This window comes from Gracilinanus agilis, chromosome 1, assembly GCF_016433145.1.
Source record: "Gracilinanus agilis isolate LMUSP501 chromosome 1, AgileGrace, whole genome shotgun sequence".
In the NCBI taxonomy this organism is placed as follows: Eukaryota; Metazoa; Chordata; class Mammalia; order Didelphimorphia; family Didelphidae; genus Gracilinanus; species Gracilinanus agilis.
In genome coordinates this window covers 516652483-516664847 of record NC_058130.1, presented here as the reverse complement: position 1 = coordinate 516664847, position 12365 = coordinate 516652483, and positions in this window count along the sequence as shown.

Sequence of the window (12365 nt, the reverse complement as noted above, 5' to 3'; positions counted from 1 at the left end):
GCAAATAGTGAATTCTTGCCCTAAAAGTTGGGATCTTTGGGTTTATCAAACACTAGCTTGTTGAGGTCATTTTTCCCTAGTCTATTCCACTGATTCGCCCTTCTGTCTCTTAGCTAGTAGCATATTGTTTTGATGGCCACTGCTTCATAGTACAGTTTAAGATCTGATACTGCTAGGCCCCATCCTTCATTTTTTTTTATTTCCCTTGATATTCTTGATCTTCTGTTCTGCCAGATGAACTTTATCATAATTTTTTCTGATTCAATAAAAAAAACGGTTTTGGTAGTTTAATAGATATAGCACTGAATAAGTGGATCAATTTGGGTATGATTCTCATTTTTATTACGTTAGCGCATCCTACTCATAAGCAATTAATGTTTTTTCCAGTTTTTTAGATCTAGTTTTAATTGTGTTGTTTTATAGTTGTATTCATATAATTTCTGTTTGTCTTGGTAGATAAATTCCTAAGTATTTTATATTGTCTAGGGTGATTTTAAATGGAGTTTCTCTTTATAACTCCTGCTGCTGAGTTTTGTTAGAATGTATAGAAATTATGATTTGGGGGGTTTTATCTTGTATCCTACAACTTTGCGAAATTTGTTCATTATTTCCATTAGCCTTTTAGTTGATTTTCTAGTATTCTTTAAATATACCATTATATCATCTGCAAAGAGTGAGAGTTTAGTTTCCTCATTGCCTACTTTAATCCCTTCAATTTCTTTTTCTTCTCTAATTGCTACTGCTAGCATTTCTAGTAAAATATTAAATAATAGAGGTAAGCATCCTTGTTTCACTCTTGATCTTATTTGGAAGGCTTCTAACTTGTCCACATTGCAGATGACAGTTGCTGATGGATTTAAATATATGTTTATTATTTTGAGGAATCAGCAAGTATCTGCTTGTATTTTGTCAAAGGCTTTTTCTGCATGTATTGAGATAATCATGTAATTTCTATTGATTTGATTATTGATGTGGACTAATATGAGGATGATTTTCCTAATATTAAATCATTCTTGCATTCCTGGCATAAATCCTACCTGGTCATAGTGAATAATCCTTGTGATAACTTGCTGTAGTCTTTTTGCTAGTATTTTATTTAAGATTTTTGCATCTATGTTCATTAAGGAGATTGGTCTGTAATTTTCTTTCTCCGCTTTTGCTCTGAAAAGCCACATTTTTTAGTTAGTAATAATTTTTTTTTATTTTTTAGAAAAAATTTTTCCATGGTTACATGATTCATGTTCTTACTCTCTCCCACCTCAACCCCCCTCCCCATAGCCAATGTGCATTTCCACTGGTTTCTTCATGTGTCATCAATCAAGAACTATTTCCATATTGATAGTTGTACTAGGGTGGTCGTTTAGAGTTTACTTCCCAAATCATGTCCACATCAACCCATGTGTTCAAGCAGTTGTTTTTCTTCCACTCCTATAGTTGTTTTCCATAAATCCCTCAGAGTTGTCCTGGGTCATTGCATTGCTGCTAGTATAGAAGTCCATTACATTAGATGTTATCACAGTGTATCAGTCTCTGTGTACATTGTTCCCCTGGTTCTTCTCCTTTCACTCTGCATCAGTTCCTGTAGGTCATTCCAGTTCACATGGAATTCCTCCAGTTCATGATTCCTTTGAGCACAATAGTATTCCATCACCAACAGATACCACAATTTGTTCATCCATTCCCCAATTGATGGGCATACCCTCATTTTCCATTTTTTTTGCCACCACAAAGAGTGGGGCTATAAATATTTTTGTACATGTCTTTTTCCCTGTGATCTCTTTGGGGTACAAACCCAGCAATGCTATGGCTGGATCAAATGGCAGGCAATCTTTTAGTGCTCTTTGGGCATAGTTCCAAATTGCCATCCAGAATGGTTGGATCCATTCACAACTCCACAAGCAGAGCATTAATGTTCCAATATTGCCACATCCCCTCCAACATTCATTACACTCTCCCCTGTTGTCATATTAGCCAATATGCTAGGTGTAAGGTGATAACCTCAGAGTTGTTTTGATTTGCATTTCTCTAATTATTAGAGATTTGAAACACTTTCTCATGTGCTTATTGATAATTATGATTTCTTTATCTGAAAATTGCCTATTCATGTCCCTTACCAATTTATCAATTGGGGAATGGCTTAATTTTTCATACAATTGATTTAGCTCCTTGTATATTTGAGTAATTAGACCTTTGTCAGAGCTTTTTGTTATGAAGGTTTTTTCCCATTTTATTGTTTCCCTTCTGGTTTTGGTTGCATTGTTTTTGTTTGTACAAAAACTTTTTAATGTAATGGAAATTATTTATTTTATATTTTGTAATTTTTTCTAACTCTTGCTTGGTTTTAAAATCTTTCCTTTCCCAAAGATCTGACAAGTATACTATTCTGTGTTCACCTAATTTTCTTATAGTTTCCTAGTACATGGTCAATCTTTGTGAATATTCCATGTGCTGCTGAGAAGATGGTGTATTCCTTTTTGTCCTTATTTATTTTTCTCTATATATCTATTAACTCTATTTTTTCTGGGATTTCATTCACCTCTCTTATCTCTTATTTATTTTATGATTTGATTTATCTAGATCTGATAGGGGAAGGTCTAGGTCACCCACTAGTAAAGTTTTGCTATCTATTTCATCCTTGAGCTCTGCTAGCTTCTCCTTTAGAAATCTGGATGCTATACCATTTGGTGCATACATGTTGAGTACTGCTATTTCTTCATTGTTTATACTGCCTTTTATCAGGATATAATTACCATCCCTATCTCTTTTAACCAGATTTAATTTTTCTTTGGCTCTGTCATAAATTGTGATAGCAAATCCTTCCTTCTTTTTCTCAGTTGAAGCCCAATAGAATTTGCTCCAGCCTTTCATTTTTACTCTATGTATATCTGTCTGTATCATGTGTGTTTCTTGTAGATAAGATATTGTAGGATTTGGGTTTCTAATCCACTCTGCTACTTGCTTCCATTTTATGGATGAGTTCATCCCATTCATATTCAGTGTTATAATTATCAACTGTATTTTCCCAGACATTTTGATTCTCTCTCCTTGTCCTGTCCTTTCTTCTTTCACTATTTCCTTCTATACTAGTGTTTTATTTTTAATCAGTTCCCCTGATCCCCTCCCTTATTGGACTTCCCTTTCTTCCCTCTCCCTTCTAATCCCTCTCTTATTCTTCTTTAGGGTCTTTTTAAGCTACCCCCCCCACCCTCTCCCTCCCTAGTGTTGCTTCCCTCCCCACCAGTCCTTTTACTACCCTTCTACTTCTCTATATGGCGTGAATCAATTCTCTGCCCCAATGGATCTGATTATTCTTCCCTCTTTAAGTTAATTTCAATGCACTTAAATATTAAGTATTTCCTCTCTCCAACCTCTTTACCCTTACAGTGTATTGATCTTCTCCCCTGTTCATCTCACACTTCTTTATGGAATATAAATTTACTCCATTTTGTCTTTTTTCCCATTTTTCTTAATATTATCTCCTTTTTTCCCTCTAGTTTTATATATATATATATATATATATATTTATACATACATAAATACATATAGCTTGACATTTCATCCTATACAGTTTGTCACTGTTCAGTCTAAGTAAACTTCTTCTAGTTACCCTGTTGATAACAATTTTTTAAAATATTTACCAATATCTTCTTTTCTTCTAGGGATACCAATCGTTTGAACTTATTGGGTCCCTTAAAGAAAATATTTCCCACCCACCACCACCACCACCCTGCTCTCTTAATTACCTTATGGTGATTCTCTTGCGTTCTGTGTTTGGGCAGCAAACTCTTTGTTTAATTCAAGTTTTTTTTTTCTTTTTTCTTCATGAGTGCTTGGAAGTCTTCAATTTTATTGAATGACCATACTTTCCCCTGCAAAAATAGTCAGTTTTGCTGGATAGTTGATCTTGGTTGTAGACCCAGTTTTCTTGCTTTCTGGAATATTGTATTCCATGCCTTCCAGTTCTTCAGTGTAGATGTAGCCAGATCCTGTGTTATCCTAACTTTGGTACCCTGATATCTAAATGACTTCTTCTTAGCAGCTTGTAATATTTTTTCCTTGGTCTGGTAATTTTTTAATGCAAAGATGCAATAAAGGCTTTTACCCTTGAAAAAGTTAACTGAAAACTTCTGGCAGTTAAACCTTAGAATCGTGACAAACAGTCAGTTGATTCCTGAGGCTTGAGGAGAGCGGAAGGACTAACTGGAGTTCTGCCTTTGGCTTTCAGCTTTGCTTTTGGCCTGTGCCTTGTCTCTGGACAATTTGAACTTAGCTAATTTTCTCTGGTCCTCTCCCTGACGTTCTCCATATTATTCCCCTGTTACCTTTCCTGTTTTTCCTGTGGGCTCTGGGTTTTTAGTGATTAGACTTTGTGAGTTTAGTTTCTCCATAGGCAAGCAGAACATCCTTGAATCAAACTATCCCTTACTTTATTGATTTAGTATACCCTCTACTTTAAAAGCAGCCAAATCTTCCCTGGCTGAGAGAGCAGGTTCTCTCTCAGTCTAACCCATTCCTGTGACCCACCCCATCTTGAGTTTCTCCATAGAAGTTGTCAGAAATCCTGAACCCCTCTCTCCTTCAGACCAACCCTGAATTTCAATAAACCCCCTTGTTACCTAATCAAACCCTCTGGTGAATCATTGTGTTGAAGAATTAGGCAAGGGTTGAAGGGGAAGGAACTATTCTCTTTATTTCCTGAGGGAACTGGAGGCATCCATCTTGGGAGGAAGTAGTTGCCTGACACTTCCTCCTAAACCCCTTCAGTTTCACTGACAGGGAGGAGCCTTGCGAGTCCTCCTTTGAGGACTTGAGAAACTGACAAGAAATGCCTCAAGTCAGATTTAAACCATTTCTGGCTGGCCCTATTCCTTGTGTATATAGAAGTACCTTTCCTGCCTGGAAAGGTTCAGCCTATTTCCCCCCAGTGTCCTCTGTCTCAAGCCTGAGTGTCTAGTCTGTGTTAGCTGCCTCTCCTGAATTTCATCCCTGGCTTTTTGGTCATCCTTCTCCTTCTGGTCTGATTTTTTTGTAGATCATCTTTTGCCTTTTTTGCTTCATTTTGGAGCTGGTCAATTTTAGCTTTTAGGACTTTATTTTCTTGTTTTAGTTGATGTATTTCCTTTTTCAAATTGTCTTCATCCTCTCTTGATTGCTTTTTGAGTTCCTGAAGTTCTTGAGTTAAATTGAATTTTGAGATCTTCCAAAGCCTGTGTCCAATTCGCTAGAGCTGTCTCCTCTTCTTCTATTTCATTTCCTCTTTTTTTCACCTTCTGGAAAGAAGCTGTCATTTGTAATTTCTTTTCTCTTTTTCTGTTGTTTACTCATATTTTTTTCCTCCTCTGTTCTGCTAGTTTAATCAGATGGATTTAATGAGCTTTGATGAAAGATCTTCCCCCCCCCCCAGCTGGCAATGGAGGTTTGTAGTTAAGTTCTCTGCAGTCTATGGGGGAGAGGTGTTGGAATTTCCCTGCCCTCTGAAGACTTCTTGTCTGTCCAACTGATGGGATTAAACCTGGATTAGTCTGTATTGCTTAATGTGCCCTAAGGCTAAAACCTCAAAAGAAGAAAAAAAAGTGGGGGGGGACAAGATGGAGTGTTTTTGCTGAGCTGTCCAGTGGTTGGTCCCCCTGCTTTGTCTTGTTGTTAGACCTGGTTTTCTTTCCTCTCAAAGCCCTGTGTTCTCTATCTTGGTGTGGTAAAGGCTGAAGGTCTGGAGTTTTGCTCCATCTAAGCCACCATCTTCCAAGCATTTTTGCTGTGTTTCTCTGGCTTTCTTCTCTAGCCACCTCCCAGGTGCCTGTGTTCAACTCCCTGAGTCCTGTGCCAACAAGGCCCTTTCTCCACCTGGTGAGCCCACCCACCCAGAGATTTCAGGGGCCGCTGGAGACTTTGCACAGCCCATGGTGGAGAGGTCCTGGGATTCCTTTCTATACCCTCAGACTCAACAGTTCAAGAATTCAAGCCTTTTTCTTGGCATACCTCTTCAGCTGTCTAGCAATAGGATCCCCCTGCTCTGTCCTGTTGTTAAATTTGGTCCTCTTTCTTCTTGAAGAGCTTTGTTTTCTATCTCGGCGTGGAAAGGGTGCGGAGGTTTTAAGATTTGCTCCTTCTAAGCCGCCATCTTCCCATAATTCCTAGTAATGTGCAATACAGAAGTAGAATGGAGTAGTGGATATAAACAGTTGGTCTAAAGCCAGAAAGACCTCAGTTAAAATCTAGCCCCTCACATATATTACTTGTGTGACCCTAAGTCATTCAGTTTCTCAGTGCTCTAAGCAACTCTCTAAGTCTTGATGCTGCAGAGAAGGTTGCTTTGGAAGAAGGGCTTTATTCCCTGAGATCCCTATACCAATGAAATTCAAGTCCCTTTCTCTTTTGGTATACGACTGTGTCAGAGTTAAAGTTGGAGTTGACTGAGACAAGAAGTCATTACATTCTACTTAGCCACCATACTTTTATCAGATGAGAACTCATACTTATTGATTCATTCAGAGTTTTGAATAAGTTTGGACACTTCCTTTGTTAAGCCAGGAAACCTCTTAGGATTAGTTGAGGGACTTGGTCAAATTCTGTGAGGCTTACATAAAAGCCTGTAGTTGTTGTCCATCCTTTGTTTTCAAAGAGGACCAATAATATTATAAGGTGATATCTTGACTTGCAAATGAATTGAAGTGAAGTTAACTAGAAGTAAAATATGAAATAATGAAATAAAATGTAACATATTATGGTGGTATGGGTTATGTATTTTGATTCTTGAATGAATTGAAGTGGAGGCAGTTGCACAAAGTCATTGGCCTTATTCTTCCAGAATTCCTGTGGTAATTACCACTGAAATCCAGCGGTAAAACAAAAATCAAGATGACTGGCAATGGCCCAGGATGAAATAGATAATCTTGGCATCTTCAATGTCTGAACAAGCTCTAAGTACTCCACAGTGTATGCATCTGCCACCTTCATAGACACTGGAACAAATTGTCCATCCACTCATTTCACCAAGGCAAGTCCTCATGTGCTTGGAATAGGCCCTCCCTTAACTCACCAACGGATTTATAGCTCAGTGATTACTGTGAGCTTCATTTAGTCTATCTTCCAAGATGGTATACCAGGAACAAATGGTTTTCATCTGCCCATTCCACCGGGGAAGTCTTCACACGCTAGTAATGGAAAGGGTTATGGAAATATAGTATGGAAAAATAGTAATGGAAAGAGAGGTTAAGAATTGAGGCAGAATGAATCAGCAATACAGAGACAATAAGAGAAAAGAGAAAGAAAAAGTAGGACTGAGATGTGACAAAGAATGGTGAGATTAAGGGGGCCCATCAATAGCTTATTGGTATCTCAGGATAGAAGATTCAGGCCAGAATCACCATTTGTCTTTACTTTCTCAAATACCAGGAAAATTCTAAGAAAGATGTGCTCTTTCACCCCTTTCCCTATATGGTGCCTGTCTTTTAGAAGACATTGGAATATCCCCTTAACTCAAACATTTCCAACAACCTAATCCTGCCTCAACTTGCTGAGAGTCATCTAGATATAAATATAAATTTAAAATATGGTTGAGAATCCTACCTCTGATTTAATGTTAGGAATTTTCCTAACTAGGGACTCTGAAAAATTGTACTTGTACTACTAACTTTGGTTTAATGTAACCTCCCTAAGACAGTAAAAGAGATAAGCACTTAAACCTGAGGAGCCATCATATCGCCCTTAGAATTATGACAAGCTTGGGGTAGCTGAGTGACTCAGTGGACTGAGAACCAAGCCTAGAGACAGGAGGTCCTAGGTTCAAAATCTGCCCTCGGCCACTTCCTAGCCATGTGACCCTGGGCAAGTCACTTAACCCCCACTACCTTGGACCCCAATACACAGTATTGATTCTAAGATGGAAGGTAAAGGCCTTTAAAAAAATTATAACAAGCTAATTTTTGGCACAGGGTATGACTTTTTACTAGAGACAAGGAGAGATCTGTGGCAAATGGTTTTTCCTTTCCAGTTGCCTCTATGATATCACTACCACCGCCACAATCACTACTTCTACTACTAATAATAACAATAACAAAAATATATGACTTTTTAAGGTTTGTGAAACAGTTTACATATGAAGATTCTTGTTCACATATAAATTGAACTCAATGATCTCTGAGGTCTTTTCCAACTCTAAAATTCTGAGATTTTATGATTCTTTGGAATGGTTTTGTGGTTAACTTTAAAGAGAAAACAGGAAATAAATATGGAATTCTGAGTTCTAATGTTTAATCTATGCATTTGAATATTAATCTAAATATTCAAAATATTTATTTCCCATGAATCCTCCACTCTCTTAGCATTCAAGCTAGTCAGTCAATAAGCATGTATTATGCACCTACCATGTGCCAGGAATTGTGCTAAGTGCTGGGGACATAGAGGAAGAAAAAAGAGCCCCATTTCTCAAGAAGTTGAGACTGCTGGAAGATAACATGCAAACAACTATATTTAAAAAAAAACCCAATATAACAGGATAAACTAGAGATAATCACAGAGGGGAGGCACTAAAATTAAGAGGGATTGAGAAAGGCTTTTCACAAAAGGTAAAAATTTTGTTTGGAACTTGAGGGACTCCAGGGATACCAGGAGCAACTCTACAGCAATTTCATATCTTCCTTGTTCTTCTAGGACACTTTCCACTAACCCCAGGTATTCACATATAATTTAGGAAGAACTAATTTTGTTATAAATCCAGTCCAGATACTTCACACTCTAGAGGCCACTTTCATCACTGTAGATATCATCTTTATCAAAGCAGATCTCTAAGTCTTTTATGAGTTCATTGGTCTTTAAAAGTGATCGTGTTCATCCACTTGTTCCCAAGCTGGTGATGGCTCTCCAAATTTAGATAGGCAAAATCATCTCTCTGCTGGCCTCACTAAGGCTACATTCCAAGCCTTGGAAGGAGCTGCCAGAACTTGCATCACCCTGGCTAAGTACTGAGTATTCCTCATCAGGATGTAGCATCATAGGAAGTCTCTAAAGAAAAGTGAGGTACAAACAAACAAAAATTCAATAGGACCATCGTTAGTTCATTTTGGTCAATCCTTGGACACCTAAAAATCTCCAGTAACATCCAGAAAGTATATCTTATTATATCATAAACTTCTTCCCTGGGTTTATCCAGGCTATCACCCTATCCACATAGGGAAACCAGCCTTATTATTAAACAATTCAGTTCTCTGAGAGCCAGTGTCCACAGCTGGGAAAACAAAAAGAAAGATAAAAGCTAATAAACAATGATAACCCAATTTGCAGAGGTTCTAATATGTGAATCAACTAAACATAATTAACTAAAAGCATTGAATATGTAAACGTTAATAGAAATCTTCATTACTGGATCCATTCTGCCACAAAATGAAGATTGATTCAAATGTTACCTACAGTAATCATGCACAAAGAAATTGTTCTTCCAATGTCCCATTAATCCACAGTGAATTAAGGAAGTTAAAAATACTTCTTAAGTGTAATGTGACCATGAAGATACCTGTTTTAAAAAGAAAATAAAAAGCAGTCAATAATCTTAAGGAATTGCAAACAAAGCATACCCCAAAGTAAAGCTAGATCACAGTTGAGATTAATCAAAATAGGCATAGAAATGAAGAAAAGTCATTCTCATAGCATCTTAGAATTGGAATAGAATTGGAAAGGGTCTTAGAATAACTATTAACATTTGTACTGATAATAATAGTAGTTGACATTTATATAGCATGTAGTTTTTTAAGGCACTTGACAAACATATCCCAATTTGATCCTCACAGCAACCCTGAGACATAGGTATTGATATCATCCCTATTTTAAAGATGAGAAAACTAAAGCCTAGAGAGACAAAGTGATTTATCCTTGGTCAAAAAGTTGGTATATGTCAAAGGTAGAATTCAAACCCAAGTGAAGATATCTAGACAAATCCCCTTAGTTTATATATGAGGAAACTGAGGCCCATCAAGGTAATATGATTGGTCCAAAGTCACACTGCTAACCATTAGTAGAAGATTTCCTGGCTCCTACTCTGGAGCTCTTTCCACTGTGTTAGGTACATAGATAGATGGATAGACAGACAGACAGATAGACAGATAGACATAGATAGATAGATAGATAGATAGATAGATAGATAGATAGACAGAGATAGATAGATACATAGATAGATAGATAAATAGACAGATAGACAGAGAGAGAGACATAGATGGATAGATAGATAGACAGACAGATAGATATAGATAAATGGATAGATAGATAGATAGATAGATAGATAGATAGATGAATAGACAGATAGATAGACAGAAATAGATAGATAGATAGATAGATAGATAGATAGATAGATAGATAGATAGATATGATAGACAGACCTACAGAGACATATATTTATATGTATATATAGATACATTTAGGAAGAGTCCTCTCTTGCCTTAGAACCAAATCAAGAGTTCTTTTTGGCCTCACAAGATCTTTGGGCCTCAAGAAGCCTTTAGTCCATGAAGATAAGCAAATACTCAATGAATTATATTTTTCCATATATAGTCACTTTAAGGTATGATTTAAAATTAATTTTCTGATTAGTTCTATTGTGCTTACTAAATCAATCAATTAACCAACAAGAATTGATTAAATGCTTATTTTATTCCAGTTATTGTGCCCAAACACTGGAGATGCAGAGTCAAAAAAGGAGCAGTCCCTACCCTCAAGAAGCTTACATTCTATCAGAAGAGAGCCCAAAATATATACAAAATTAATGCAAGTTAAATTAGGGAAAAGGAAAACCAACATCTAGGAGGATTAGAAAAAAATTTCACATGGAAAATGGAACTTGAGCAATTTCAAAGCAAAGTGATTCCAAGAGGCAAAGGAGATAAGGTGGAAGTGCATTGTAGGTATGAGAAATTGTTAGTGCAAAAATGAAGAGATAAAACATACTTTAAAAAGCTGAAAAGTGACAAGATATTTCATAATGGAAAAGGAATAGGAATAGGAAAAGGCATAAAAGGATGGAAAAATTATAAAGGCATAAAAGGAAAAGAAAAGGTGTTTAATACCTTGTAGGAATTTAGGTAAGGGTAGAGTAAATTTCATGGATTAGCTTAAAAAGGAAAAGAAGATACAAACCCTGGAAGAGAATTCTGACAAGGAGCAAAGGATTGTGGGAGTTTACTGGCATTAACAGTATTTCTTGGACTCCTGTTTTGACTGAGCAGGAAGGAGGTTTTGCTTTTCCCTTGGTAGTCCTAATCTCATAGGGAGATTAGTGATTTCCTTGGTTGAGAGTTTTCCTTGGAGTGGACTGCCTTTTCCCTGAGGTACAGAGACCATCTGCATGTGATGCCAGAAATCCAGTTGGCCAAGGTAATCCAATATTGTCACCTGGGACTTTGGGTTATCTAGTGAAGACAACCCTAGGCTTTAGGTAAGGGCTCAAATATACCTGTGAGTCCTTCCTTCCTCTTTGTCCTTTTGTTAATCCATAAAAAATAGGTTAGGTTATAGTCAGATAGCTTTGGGGGTATTAGTTAAGAATAGGGAGCAATAAGAAGGGCTTGAGAAGATCAGAAGAGCAGACCCCATGAGGGGGAGCATATATTGGTGGGAGGAGATATAGCTTGATAGATTTAGGACTGTATTTATCATTTCCCTACCCTTAATAAACTTGGTTTTAATCATTTCAAGGGTTGTGCTTTACTGGCCCTGGGGAGGTTCCTAGGTGAGTTTTATCATCTCTCATCCATCTAGAAAGAATCCTTATTTCAACCTTCATATACCTCCAGGTTCTAGTTATGAAAAATCCTGATTAAAGATAGCAGTCTAATAACAACAGCTCTAACTCAAGGCCAACCAATAATGAATGTAATATAGACCCAAGGGCTCTCCATATCTATGTATTTCCATGGAATCTCTGGCTGTGGGGCTAAGCACTCAGATGCTGCTGCTGTTACAAGTTTAAAAGGGGCAGTAAGAATAAATACCTTTCCTTTCTCATTTCTGTAACAAATAAAGCAAAATCAGAAACCAATCTATCCCCATGTCATAAGTATATGTATATACCCAGTTCTTTAGGGCACAGTGATGGAGGGGAAACTACAGAATAAAGACACAGTGCTGCTGGCCTTTGGAAGAGAACAAATAGGCTAGGAGATTGAGATCCAGGCCTAGAGATGGGAAGTCCTAGGTTCAAATCTGGCCTCAGACACTTTCTAGTTGTGTGACCCTGGGCAAGTCTTTTAATCCCCTTACCACTATTCTGCCTTGGAACCAATACACAGTAGTGATTCTGAGACAGAAGATAAGAGTTTTAAGAGGGGGAGAGAGAGAGAGAGAGAGAGAGAGAGAGAGAGAGAGAGAGAGAGAGAGAG